The sequence below is a fragment of the Paramormyrops kingsleyae genome, chromosome 7 (assembly GCF_048594095.1).
Source record: "Paramormyrops kingsleyae isolate MSU_618 chromosome 7, PKINGS_0.4, whole genome shotgun sequence".
Taxonomy (NCBI): Eukaryota; Metazoa; Chordata; class Actinopteri; order Osteoglossiformes; family Mormyridae; genus Paramormyrops; species Paramormyrops kingsleyae.
The window spans coordinates 34,686,487-34,698,569 of NC_132803.1; the positions used below are offsets into that span (position 1 = coordinate 34,686,487).

Consider the following 12,083-nt stretch of genomic DNA (forward strand, 5'->3'; position numbering starts at 1 on the left):
CCCGGCGCTCGCGTGTGAGGCTGATGGGGGTGGGGTGGGGGGGTGCGGGGGCAGAGCAGATGCAGGCTGGCCTCTCTCCCTCTCCGTCCGGTCCGTGGTGCGCCTTCCCAGCCGTCCCCTTGCCCCAGTGTCTCTGATGGAGGTGGGGGCGGTGAGAGAGGGCTGTCCACCTCGCCGGGGTGTTCAACCGCTCTCCCCCCGTCCTTCCTGAGAAGTGGGCTGTCCTTCTGTCTACAGGAAGCTTTAACAAGCAGGCAGGCGTCAGAGACACCCAGCGATGGGTCGAGCTGGCTAATCGCAGACACCGACGGCCCCATCCGGAGGCGGCGGGCATCGTTATCCCGCTTAGTCTCCGCACTGCCGCTCCCCCGTGAGCCAGTGGGCGGACGTGGGCGGGGCCAGCTGTCAGAGGGGCCATCGATCAGAGGCCCGCACGGCTCCCCGAGCACATGCTGTGATTCGCCGCCTCATTAACATGGGAGAAACCTTGCGGGAGGTCTCGCTGCCTTAAAGGGACGGTGTCGTCAGCATCCGTTTTTCCTATTGTCGTTCCTTCTTTTAAAAGCCTGTATATTAGAAGACAGTTGGAGGGATGGGAGGGTGTAATGCTTGTCCTATCCAGCGTGTCCCCAAGCTTGTGCCTTGTGATTCCTGCGATAGACTTCAGGCTCACCCTGAACCAGATGTAAGCAGTTATATTTGCGGGGATTTTTGTGTATCTCAGCAGGTTAGAATGCTGTGCCTGTGATCAGATGGTCGCCACTTGACCTTTAATCAAGGTCCTAAACCCCTAGTTACTCCAGGGACGGGCTGACCCTGATTTCTCAAAAATGTACATCACTTTGGATTAAAAGTGTCTGTTGAATAAGTAAATTGTCACGTGTGGGTTTGTGTGTGTGAAAAATTACATAGGATGTAGGCAGTTATAGAAGATGGGTGTATGCAAGTGATGATGAGTGTGACGCCTTTAATGGTATAGCTTGTATTTTTATTTTTACATGCTCTAGTATGTAAAAAGTGCTCTAATTACATATTAAAAAATAGATATTTAAGGCTCTTTAAAGAATGATTTATTGTCGGAGAGACTCTGAGTCTCCTGACTTGTCGATGTCACATCAGGAATCTTGAGTGCCCTGCGGGGTGTGAAGCTCTTTGCCGACGGCCCCCTTTCTCACCCTGTCCTGTGGGGGGTTGGGGGGGGGGGGCTGTGCACGTCATCGCACAGATGGCGTGAATGCTGTCTGTGAAATGGGCACGCAGTTAGCCTGAAACGTGCACGAATATACAGGTAACTAAAATAAAGTGGTGAGATCAAATATTTGACATCAAATTACTGCTTGACTAGTGAGCTTTAAACGTGTGGGGGGGCCTGTTTCTGCATGCCGGCGGTGGCTGTGCTGTTTTGAGTTTGTGCCCTTGCTCCCCCACCAGCTGCCACCGAGACACATTATTACCATCATCAGTGACACAGTGGAGCCACATTCCCATCCTCAGTTGCCTGCTTTTTTGTGCGGCCTGAATCAATAACACTTTTAAATTGGTGGTTTTTTTTAGTTTAGTTTTTTTCTTGGCACATTTTATTGAGATATGTTCTGTAATTGTTTATGTATCTGATGCTGATACCAGTAGAATGTTCCCCCTCTGCCTGCTGTCTTATCTAGTTTTGTCGTATAGGTAGCTCACAGATGTTTCAATAAAAATTAGGTCCCAGTTTATTGTCAGATGCACAGAGTAAGATACATTTGTGCTTGCATGCTTTCTGTAAACTGTTGTGGAAAACTCGAATCGGCCGTGTGCTCTTTGCTTGTGTCCTGTGCACATATCGGGCTTGTGTGTGATAAATAAGGAACAAGGGCGCTTTATGTGCCCCCATCTCCCGCGGCGGCTGCTGCGTGCAGGTCATGTGACCTGTGTGTCCTGCCGGGCCCCGTGATGTGTCCTGAAAGCTGTTGCTTCCTCTGTCCTGGACCCCCGGCAGTGCCGCGCGCCTCTGAGTGGCAGCAGAATGACTCAGCAGCCTGTTCTGTCCTCCATGCATCTGAGATGCCCGTCTCACAAGTGTAAGACAGCCAGACTCTGTATATGCTGATGCCTTTTTTGTTGCTTGTTCAAAACCAGAAAGCTGGAGTCTGATGTGGTTCTAGCTGGTAGTTTATACTTTCAGGAATGATCAAGTTTTTCATGGTTAGCAAATAACTGAATTATTAAAGGAAAAACGCCTGTCAGTGTTGCCTGTGACATTATTGGTAAAATTCCCTTGTGCAGCTACGGATTGCGTGTAGTTCGCAGTTTTTGGCAGCAGGGGGCAGTAGTCCGCAGGCTTTGTGGAATTGTGGATAGTGGCCAGGGCGGCAGCCGCTTTCAATGAGATCCTCCGAGGGAGAATATCCGGCATCACCCCGAGATGACTGATTGCATGGACGGGAAGGAGCCGGCCAGTTATAAGCGTGGGCCTCCCAAACGCTCCTCCTCAATGGCGGCCCAGATTCTTATTACGATCGGCTAAGATCCCCCACGTTTCACTTTAAGACGTTTTTCTGCTGTCGATTTATTATAGACTTAAAACCCAATTGAAAGCACATAAGGAGAGAAACGTGCATCAGAAAGAACAGATGTGTAATGACTACCCATTACAAAATACTATGTTATTATGCATCAGCGTATAAACATGGAAACAATGCAACTGCATGCTTTCTGGATGTGACAGCGGTTTTATACAAATTGTTTTGGGATGTGAAAAACTTGTTTGTTTCATGTGAGGGGAGACTGGAGGGGAATTGCGAGTTGTGCGTCTATAATGAGGCACGAAAAGAGCGGCCAGAGATAAACACGGAAGTCTCCGCGCAGCCGAGCCCGGCAAATGAGAGGTTATCAAAGTGCGCGCTGAAATTCCGCGCAGATTTAGCGGAATGACTCCTTCTGCGTTTAATTTCGAAGTGCGGCTGCTTTCACTGCACATAAATTTCTGAACAAAAAAGGGAACAATGCATTGATGCTTACATTGAGTAATTTCACGCGAAGTAAGTTGTATTTCCGTTAAAATAACTTTATTCGTTTTGTAGATTTCATCTTAACTTTTTGACAGGGTGGGGAAATTAAACAACGCTTTAATTTAACGGGGTCGCCTGCGTTTTTTTTTTTTTTACGTTTAAGCGAACTAAAGGGGGAAATAAACCCTTACGGCTGCTGAGTAATTAACAAGCGGCGCGGTGATTCAGGAGGCAAGCCGGTAAACCGGGTACCACTCCGGATCCAGGGCCAAAGATACCGGAAAGTGCCGCTGGGAGCATTATGCTGGGCGGCCTTTCTCAGCACACGCACGCTGGTCTGAGTCACAGCGACTGTTGGACAATGGTCAGGGTCGGTCGGTCTATCTATCTATCTATCTATCCATCCATCCATCCATCCATCCAGTCTGTCGTGGCGGTTCTACACCATTTCAGCTGGGGGGGTTGGCAGACTGGGCCAGTTGTTTTGTTAGGGGAGCCAGATGCATTTGACTTTAATGTCCATTTGACTTGCACTAGATTGCCAGCATTAATAAGTAAAGGACAAAATTGAAAATCAATATGTTATTTATGCAATGCTTTGCAGTTACATTTAACAATTTTTACAAATATGTAACTCACTCTCATTTCTTGTTTAGACTGTCCTGCTTCCACAAGCTTGATAATTTTTTTATGTCGTTAACTTCACTTTTCACCAACTGAAGCGACTCGACCACCCTGCGCACCCGCGTTAACAGTCCGTCACGAAAATGTTCTTACGCTTGTGTTTCACCTACATATATAAATTTAAATAATAATAATGATACATTTATTTCAGACCCAAGTAACATGCATTTGGGGGGGGCGGGGGAGGTGGGGGTCTCCCTAGAACCACCACGTCATTCAGTCACTCAGTCAGTCACTATGGCTACGTTTGCGTGTGAATGTGACTCAGACAGCAGTGGTAGCACTGGGAAGCTGAAGAAGGAACTGCACTCAGAAGGAAGTTGTGCATGGAGCCCTGCTGCTGCTTTCATGCTTTCGCACTGCGACCATCTTCTCCGTTTTGTAGCTAATCAGAATTCCCTACTCTGCAGTGTGTGACCTAATCAGTGGCTTGTCATGTCTCCTGGGCGATGTAGATAATAACAGGCCATCTCCATTTTTCATTTATGCTGTATGTTTTGAATCATACTAGAAAATGATGCAGAGGTAATTAAATTTATCAATATACTTTGGGAATAAAATATTGCCTCCCAGGATGCATAGAATTACTGTAACTTAATGACTGATGACAGAAAAATGTCTGAACGGAACTGAAGAGGGGTGTCAGAGAGGCCACACACAACTACAATGGTCAGATTGAGGACCAGTTCAAAACAACATCGTAACAATTTCCCTGCCTCAGGTAACACCTCTCTCCACAATGAACTTAACACTTTTTATGCATGATTCAACAGACAGAACAAAGAGCCGCTCTGCCATCTGCAGACTATGAAGTTCTGGCATTGTGATGTTGAGCCAACCCTGGGCAGAATCAATGTCAGCAAAGCTCCCACACTGGACAGTGCATCAGGGCGTGTGCTAGAAGCATGTGCTGATCTTCACCAGCATGTACAACTGCTCCCAGGCTGCACCAGAGTCTTCAGCAGCTGGAAGTCTAAACAACTTCCGTCCTGTTACACTGACTCCCATAATATTGGAGTGCTTTGAAATACTGGCCCTAACCCACATCAAGGCTAACATCCCTAACTGCACCCTTGACAAGCATCACTTTGCCTACAGGGCAAGCTGATCAACTGAAGACGCCATCTCATTTGCTCTTCACGCCACTGCTGCTTATCGATTTCAGCTTGGCATTCAGTGCCATAACAAGCTGGTCGCCTGAAACTTCACAATCTGGATGTCAACACACCACCCTGTAACCAGATTCGGGATTGTCTCATCACCAGATCCCAAGCTGTCAGACTGGGCACCCAGTCCAACTCCACCCCACGGGGCTGTGTGCTCAGCTCACTGCTCCGTACACCCTTCACCCATGCCTGCCGTCCCACTTCTGCCTCTAACCCCGTCACCGAGTTTGCCGATGACACTGCTGTCATAGGGCTGATCTCCAACAGTGATGAGTCAGCATACAGAGAGGAGATGCACAAACTGCCTGGCTGATGCACGGCCAGCAATCTGGCCCTGAACACTAAGAAAACAGAAGACCTCATTGCAGAGTTTAGGAGATCCAGATACGGGAGATACCTCCTTGGCCACGCAAATGGCGATGCCATTGAGAAAGTCTCCAGCTTCAAGTTCCTTGATGCTTACATCTCCTAGGACTTCACATGGCCTATCAGTTCCTCCTCTCTAACTCAAAAAGCACAGCCCCATCTGTATTTCCTAAGGAGGTTAACGAGAGTTCACTTCCCCCAACTGGTAAATTTTTCCTGATGCACTGCTGAGAGTGTTCTGACCTACTGCATAGCAGCAGCGGTCACTCTGCCGTCAATTGGAGAGCTGTGTCGTTAAGTCGTTAAATCAGCTAGATAGATTGTTGGCCTACAAGTGCCAAACATCAAGGGCATCGCCAATGATCAGTGTCTCCGGAGGGCCCTCGACATGGTCACAGACCCAACTCGACCTGGTTGTGGACTCAGTTGTGGTCTCCTAAAAGATACAGGCAAGAAACCATTCACCCCCCTGCAACTAAGTTTCCCAACTGCCCTACAGTGCATTGTAAAGGTGACAATACATAGGGCAACTTTTTGAGCAATGTTGCCGGGCAACTGCCAATCAGGTGAGACAAAGGGCAACTCATTAGGAAGCGGATGATCACTTAAAGATGCCAACTGCCAAATTATTTGTTGCCCAGTATCAATGGGAAAGTGCCCGAACAACATTGCTCAAAAAGTTGCCCTGTGTATCATCATCCTTAATACTACTGTATTATCAGAGGTGGAGATTTCAGGTTCAGAGAGTACAAACCCAGACCAAGATTTTGTTTGAACCAACTGGTTGAGTACTCCGTGACTGTGACTCTTTATACTCAACTGGTTGGTTGAAACAAAATCTTAGTCTGGATTCGTACTCTCTGGACCAGAAATCTCCACCTCTGTGTATTATCATGGTTTTATGTACAATACCTCCATTGAGTCACCAGTTCATGGCAGTGCTCTAGTATCTTCTCAGCACTGTACTTTGTTCATAGTACATTCTTTGCCCCATACTCTGCTCTTTCCAATACTTTGTCCTCATTGAGTACTTTGTTGTATAGTATTACTCATTTTGTCCAGTACTTCATTATTGGCAGTCTTGCACTTAGTGTTATCTCAGTTGCAATGCAGAACTCATATTGAGTGTAAGCCTGCGATACATAGCATCCAAATTCAATATCCTGACTCCTACCTTTCTTGGATTCTGAATGCAGTGTTGTATTTGTATTCCGGTACATTATTACATTTCTTTACTCTTGAGAATGTTCTGTATGTGCATCAGCGGTAGCTGCTATTCAGGTTTGTTGTACTACTGTAACCACACCTGCATAATGACAATACGACCCTTGATCCTATTTTTGAAATGTCTCCAGAAAGGCTCAATTTCTCACACCGTTGACAGACGTTGTTGACAGTGTCTGGGGTTGTGCTGTAATCTCTCAGACTTTTATATATCGTGCTGTATAAAGTCTGAATGAAAGGTCCAAATAGAAGCTTTTGTGGAACTGGAAGATATGTTTTCTAAAACACCAAGTTCTCTGAGGATGAGGTGGGTCTTGCAGGGCAGCTGTCAGCTCCCAATGGTTTTGTTATCATACACAAATAAATACATTTACCTGTGTGAAGCTGGACCTGAATTAATTTTGATCCAAGACCTGCAATGTTAATGGCAGAGCAGATTTACGAATATATGGATCACTTTTAGATTGGAACCATTGAAATCAACTGAATAGCAAAGAATTATCCCCTATAGCCTGCTTTTGGGGAATTCGCCATAATATCCAGCAGGCAGTATTAGTTTTATTTAGTTATTTTATTTTGTAGCAAACAGTGCATCAATGACCAACATTAACCAGGAGCACAGATAGAAATTCTAAGCCCCTCACTTGAGTTGGCAGTCTCAATCTGAAGAAATATGGAATCCCCCCCTGGATGATATGTGTACAAAATTACAGGATAAATTGCATATTTTTAGGATTTTTTGAGATAAGGAACAGACGGTGAATTACCTGCCCAGTTTTATGTCTGCTTCATGTATTGAAGGACCCCTGTAAAGTGCCAGACCCTCTGATTGTGCCCGGGAATCCATGCTCATACCCCCGCCCTGATCATTACACTTCTCTATTCTACCACCATTGTTCAAATATTTTGCATAACTACATCTGTTCCTTGGATACTTTCCCTGTTGTGCTGGACTGCCTCTTCTCGCTGGTGGTTCCAAACCACAGGCTCGTTTTCATTGGTGCCAATGCATATTTCCCATGGACAATTATTTTGAAGCATTTTTTTGGTGCCCCTCTAATTAAGATGTGGTTGATTGTTAGCTGTGCTTACATGTGGTTTTTAGAAAGCAAGAACGTTTCATTGCACATTTTGGCAGTGTTACTTGACTTGTTTTGCAACAAAGTGTGATTCTAGGTTGTAACACAGTGGTGGGAGTCCTTGCTTTGATTCCTGTCACCAAAGAAGAAAATCAATATTGTAGACATTGAGTTATGCATAAGAGTGACGGAGATGACATTAGTGGTACTTAGATTAAGGGAGAGGAGCTGAGCTTGGGGTATCGACTGACCCTTAGTGAGAGATCTTCTTCTCTTTTCTGATTAGGTCTTCTTCAAGTTTCTCCTGCCTTATAGAACATAAATGCAAATCATTCCTTTAATGATCATCAGAGTGGATAAGAGACCAATCACTTAAGTAATTATCTCAGGGGGTTCAGATTGAGTTACAGTTACTTATATGAAATTGCTTCAGTAAAACTCAGTTATAAAAGGTGTCTAGCGCTTATCAATCTTCCAGTGACTGGTGTAAATAAATGTGTACAGTCTGCTTACAATCCTCATTCATAAATATTTGTAAAGCGATAGTTGGGGGTGGTGCGTGGTTCTGTGGATTAGAATTCTCTGCCTGTGATTGGAGGGTTTTTGGTTCAAATCATGATCATTAAGCTGCTGGCCAAGGCCCTTTACCATAATTGCAAGCTGACCCTGGTTTCTTATTGTAAATCTGCTAAATAAATAAATGATAATGTTTTAATGACTGGGCATTGCACAGTGTATATTAAATTACTAGGGGGGGGGGGACATGAGATTAGGGGGGCAGTGTGTGGCTCAGCAGGCTAAGCTTCACTCCCAGTGATCAGAAGGTTGCTGGTTCAAGCCCTGGCCTTGGCAGAATATGAACACAATGCTTAATCCCCAGCTCCTTGGGCACCACAAGGTGGTTGCCCCTACAGTGTCACCCCCCAAACCTACCACCAGCTGCATGGACAGCAAGATGGGGCAAAGCAAAAAAAGAGAATTTACTCACAGGGATTAACAACACATCACTATTCTGTACTTTTAGCTCACAATAAATACCAGTTGGTAGAGGAACCATACTGAACTGTCTTTACTCTAAAGTGAGTACATTTTAAAGCCAGTCCCTAATAGTATTGATATTATCTTTGGTCTGCATACCCAGATATTTTCAAGCAGTCACACCATGCAGCCTGTTTGGCAGAAGGTTCACCAACTCAATCTGAAACTGAAGGTCATATTTATGCAGCTGTGAGGACACACCCTATCAGTCTCCAAGAATAGCGAGTGTGGTTTCTAGCGCTGCTGGTGCGCTCCAGCTGACTGGTGGCTGCTGCTTCTGGGATGTGGGCGAGGCACCGGCGTCCTCAGAAGAAGCCCTTATCGCGAGCTCTGCGGCCAAGGGCGGACTCAAAATCACTCCGACGAGATGGGAAATGGTCCAACTAAGCATCGTGTGTTACAGTCAAATGGTCAGAGGGGTTGGGTCGGGTGTTTCATCCACATTTTTGGAAATCTTGAGCTGTGACTGAATTGAATTAACATCAGCCCTTGTAACAAATTGCATCTAGAATAGCGTTTCCCAATCTTGTCCTTCGGGGACCCACAACAGTTTATGTTATTGCTGCCTCCCAGTTCCTGGCAGAGAGCTTGGAGGGAGCAAAAACATAGACTGGCTGGGGGTCCCCAAGGACCGGATTGGGAAACACTGATCAAGGGAATGCAAACTGTGGATGGCTTCTGTGTAACAGAATTCAACAAGATCTACTGCGGGGTAAAAAATTGTCTGTTACCAACCGATTTCCTCTGTATTACAGCTGCAATGATGTAATGCCTGGTTGGGCCAACACTCTTATTGATTGATTAGCAGTGTTGGGCATTTCAGGTCCAGAAGTTACAAATCCAGACCAAGACTTTGTTTCTACCAACCATGGAGTACTGCATGACTGCAACTCTTTATGCTCTACCAGTTGGTAGAAACAAAATCTTGGTCTGGATTTGTAGCTTCTGGACCTGAAATGCCCAACACTTTTCATTAGCATGTGGTCTTCACTGAATCCCACTATTCAATTTTAAAATGTAATTATAATAGTGCCACAGTTCAAAAACCAAAACAAAGCATGCTAGCTACAAAACTCATGTGTTTGTTTATTCAGGCTGCTGCTTGGATTTGTTTGGATTGATTACAAGTAGAATACAAGTAGCGGTAACTCATGTTGTCACGAAAGATATATAAAGCGGACGGCCCTAAGCGGGTTTGCTGCTGTTTGTTGGAATGGATATAGTTTGCCCAAAAGTTAGCTGCGGTGATTTAACAACATATGCAACATTTTTAGCTGTTTAGTTTTATATGTCACTCTAACATTTTTACCAGTACGATGAAACTTGGTTGCCTTGTAATTCTGGGAAATATAGAAATATCTCTTAGAAATACAAGAAATGCATCGTGTAGTATTTCATCCTAATTTTGGTGCCTTGGGGGCTCCCAGTCTGCATTTTTGCTCCTTCTGAAACAATCAGGAATGCCTGGTACAGGTGCACTAGGAGGTGGGCAGGAGCAAAAATGTGGACTGTCTTGAGGTGCCTGAGGACTGGGTTAAGAAACACTGCTTTAACAGTCAGAACACAATAACTGTTTTTTTTAGCCATTTCTGTCACTGTATGTCTTTACATATGTAGCATGTATGTGGGATTCCAACTGCTTCTCCAATTCAGGGTCATGCAGGTTATCTGTTGGAGTTTTTTGAGGAAGCTACTCAGGAAGTTGATGATAAGAAGGCCTATGATGTCATCTACTTAGATTTCCAAAAGGCTTTTGATGTTGTCCCCCACAAGAGACTCTTACTTAAACTCAAAGCGACAGGTATTTTATGAACTGTAGTGACCTGGATTAATAACTGGTTAACAGATAGGAAGCAGCGAGTAGTTATAAGAGGCACAATGTCACAGTGGGCCTGCGTTCATAGTGGGGTACCGCAGGGTTCAATTTTAGGACCACTATTGGTTCCTAATTTACATAAATGATATAGACATCAATATATACAGTAAACTGGTGAAATTTGCAGATGACACCAAGGTGGATGGTGTAGCAGATACTGAACTATCGGCTCAGCAGCTACAGCGGGATCTTGATTTAATTAGTGACTGGGCCGATACCTGGCAGATGAAATTTAACATAGACAAATGTAAGGTACTCCATGTAGGGAGCAGAAATATAAAGTACAGGTATTTTATGGGACCTACTGAAATAAAGGTAGCTGATTATGAGAAAGACCTTGGTGTGTATGTTGATGCTTCCATGTCTCATTCTCAACACTTTTGCGCGGGGAAGCAATAAAAAAGGCCAATAGGATGTTGGGGTACAGTATATCTCCAGGTGTGTGGAGTTTAAGTCAAGGGAGGTAATGCTAAGATTATACAATTCCTTGGTGAGACCTCACCTAGAATATTGTGTGCAGGTTTGGTCACCATATCTTAAAAAGGACATTGCGGCCTTAGAAAAGGTGCAGCGTAGGGCCACAAGAATGATTCCTGGTCTTAGAGGAATGTCATATGAGGAAAGGTTAGTTGAGCTAAATCTATTCAGCCTCAAGCAAAGGAGACTGAGGGGGGACATGATCCAGGTCTATAAGATTCTAACAGGTTTTTGATGCTGTTCAACCGAATAGTTACTTCAGCATTAGTTCAAATACAAGAACTCGTGGCCACAGGTGGAAATTAGCAGGAGAACATTTCAAACTGGATTTAAGGAAGCACTTCTTTACACAGCGTGTAGTCAGAGTATGGAATAGTCTTCCTGATAATGTAGTGCAAGCTGAATCCTTGGGTTCCTTTAAATCAGAGCTAGATAAGATTTTAACAACTCTGAGCTATTAGTTAAGTTCTCCCCAAGCGAGCTCGATGGGCCGAATGGCCTCCTCTCATTCGTATAGTTCTTATGTTCTTTATATGGGTGTCTGTTTCTTGAAAATATTTCTCACTGGAATAAACTAGTAAAAAGTATAAAATCACATTTTAAAATTCGGGTGCTCTTCATTAACCTCTTGACAGCCTGCAAATCACCATGCACCATCACTTTATTCATGGTGTTTACCCTTTGACATCTCAGAATGCTTTGGGTCAAAGGCAGACATGGGAATATGAAAAATATCGTAGTTCCAATGGGAGATAGCGAAGTTCAATAAAGTTTTGTGGTTATTAAATTTTCTTTTCTTAATTTTCAACTAATCAGTAGTTTTACCTACCTACAAACAACGCAAATTTTAGCTACCCATTTCAATTATGCACAGTAAAGAGTGCCCCGGACAACTGGATAGGCACCATTCTGTTTTCTGGGTTTCCAGCTATCTTGCAATCGACTGTGAATTCACAGATGAGTTCCATAACTGTTCTTCCATTAGCTAGTGGTGTTATGAAAAGAAACAAGAGCAAATATAGAATTGCATAGTTTGTTCCTCCCCAGCCGCTGGCTTGCTGATTGTCCTTGCTTACTGCTGTTTCACCAGGCAGCAGGCTAATGTTACATTTGCAATATTTTTACATACAGAGTTTCCTTGTTATAAGGAGGAAAGTCACGGGATAGGATGCAAATACAACAC

At 44.5% G+C, this 12,083-nt stretch overlaps 1 protein-coding gene across 6 annotated transcripts in view; it reads left to right on the top strand.

Moving 5' to 3' along the window:
* Positions 1–12,083, top strand: part of psd3l (pleckstrin and Sec7 domain containing 3, like) — a 114,993-nt gene that overhangs the window by 32,400 nt on the left and 70,510 nt on the right. The gene's annotated exons all lie outside the window — the stretch shown is intronic.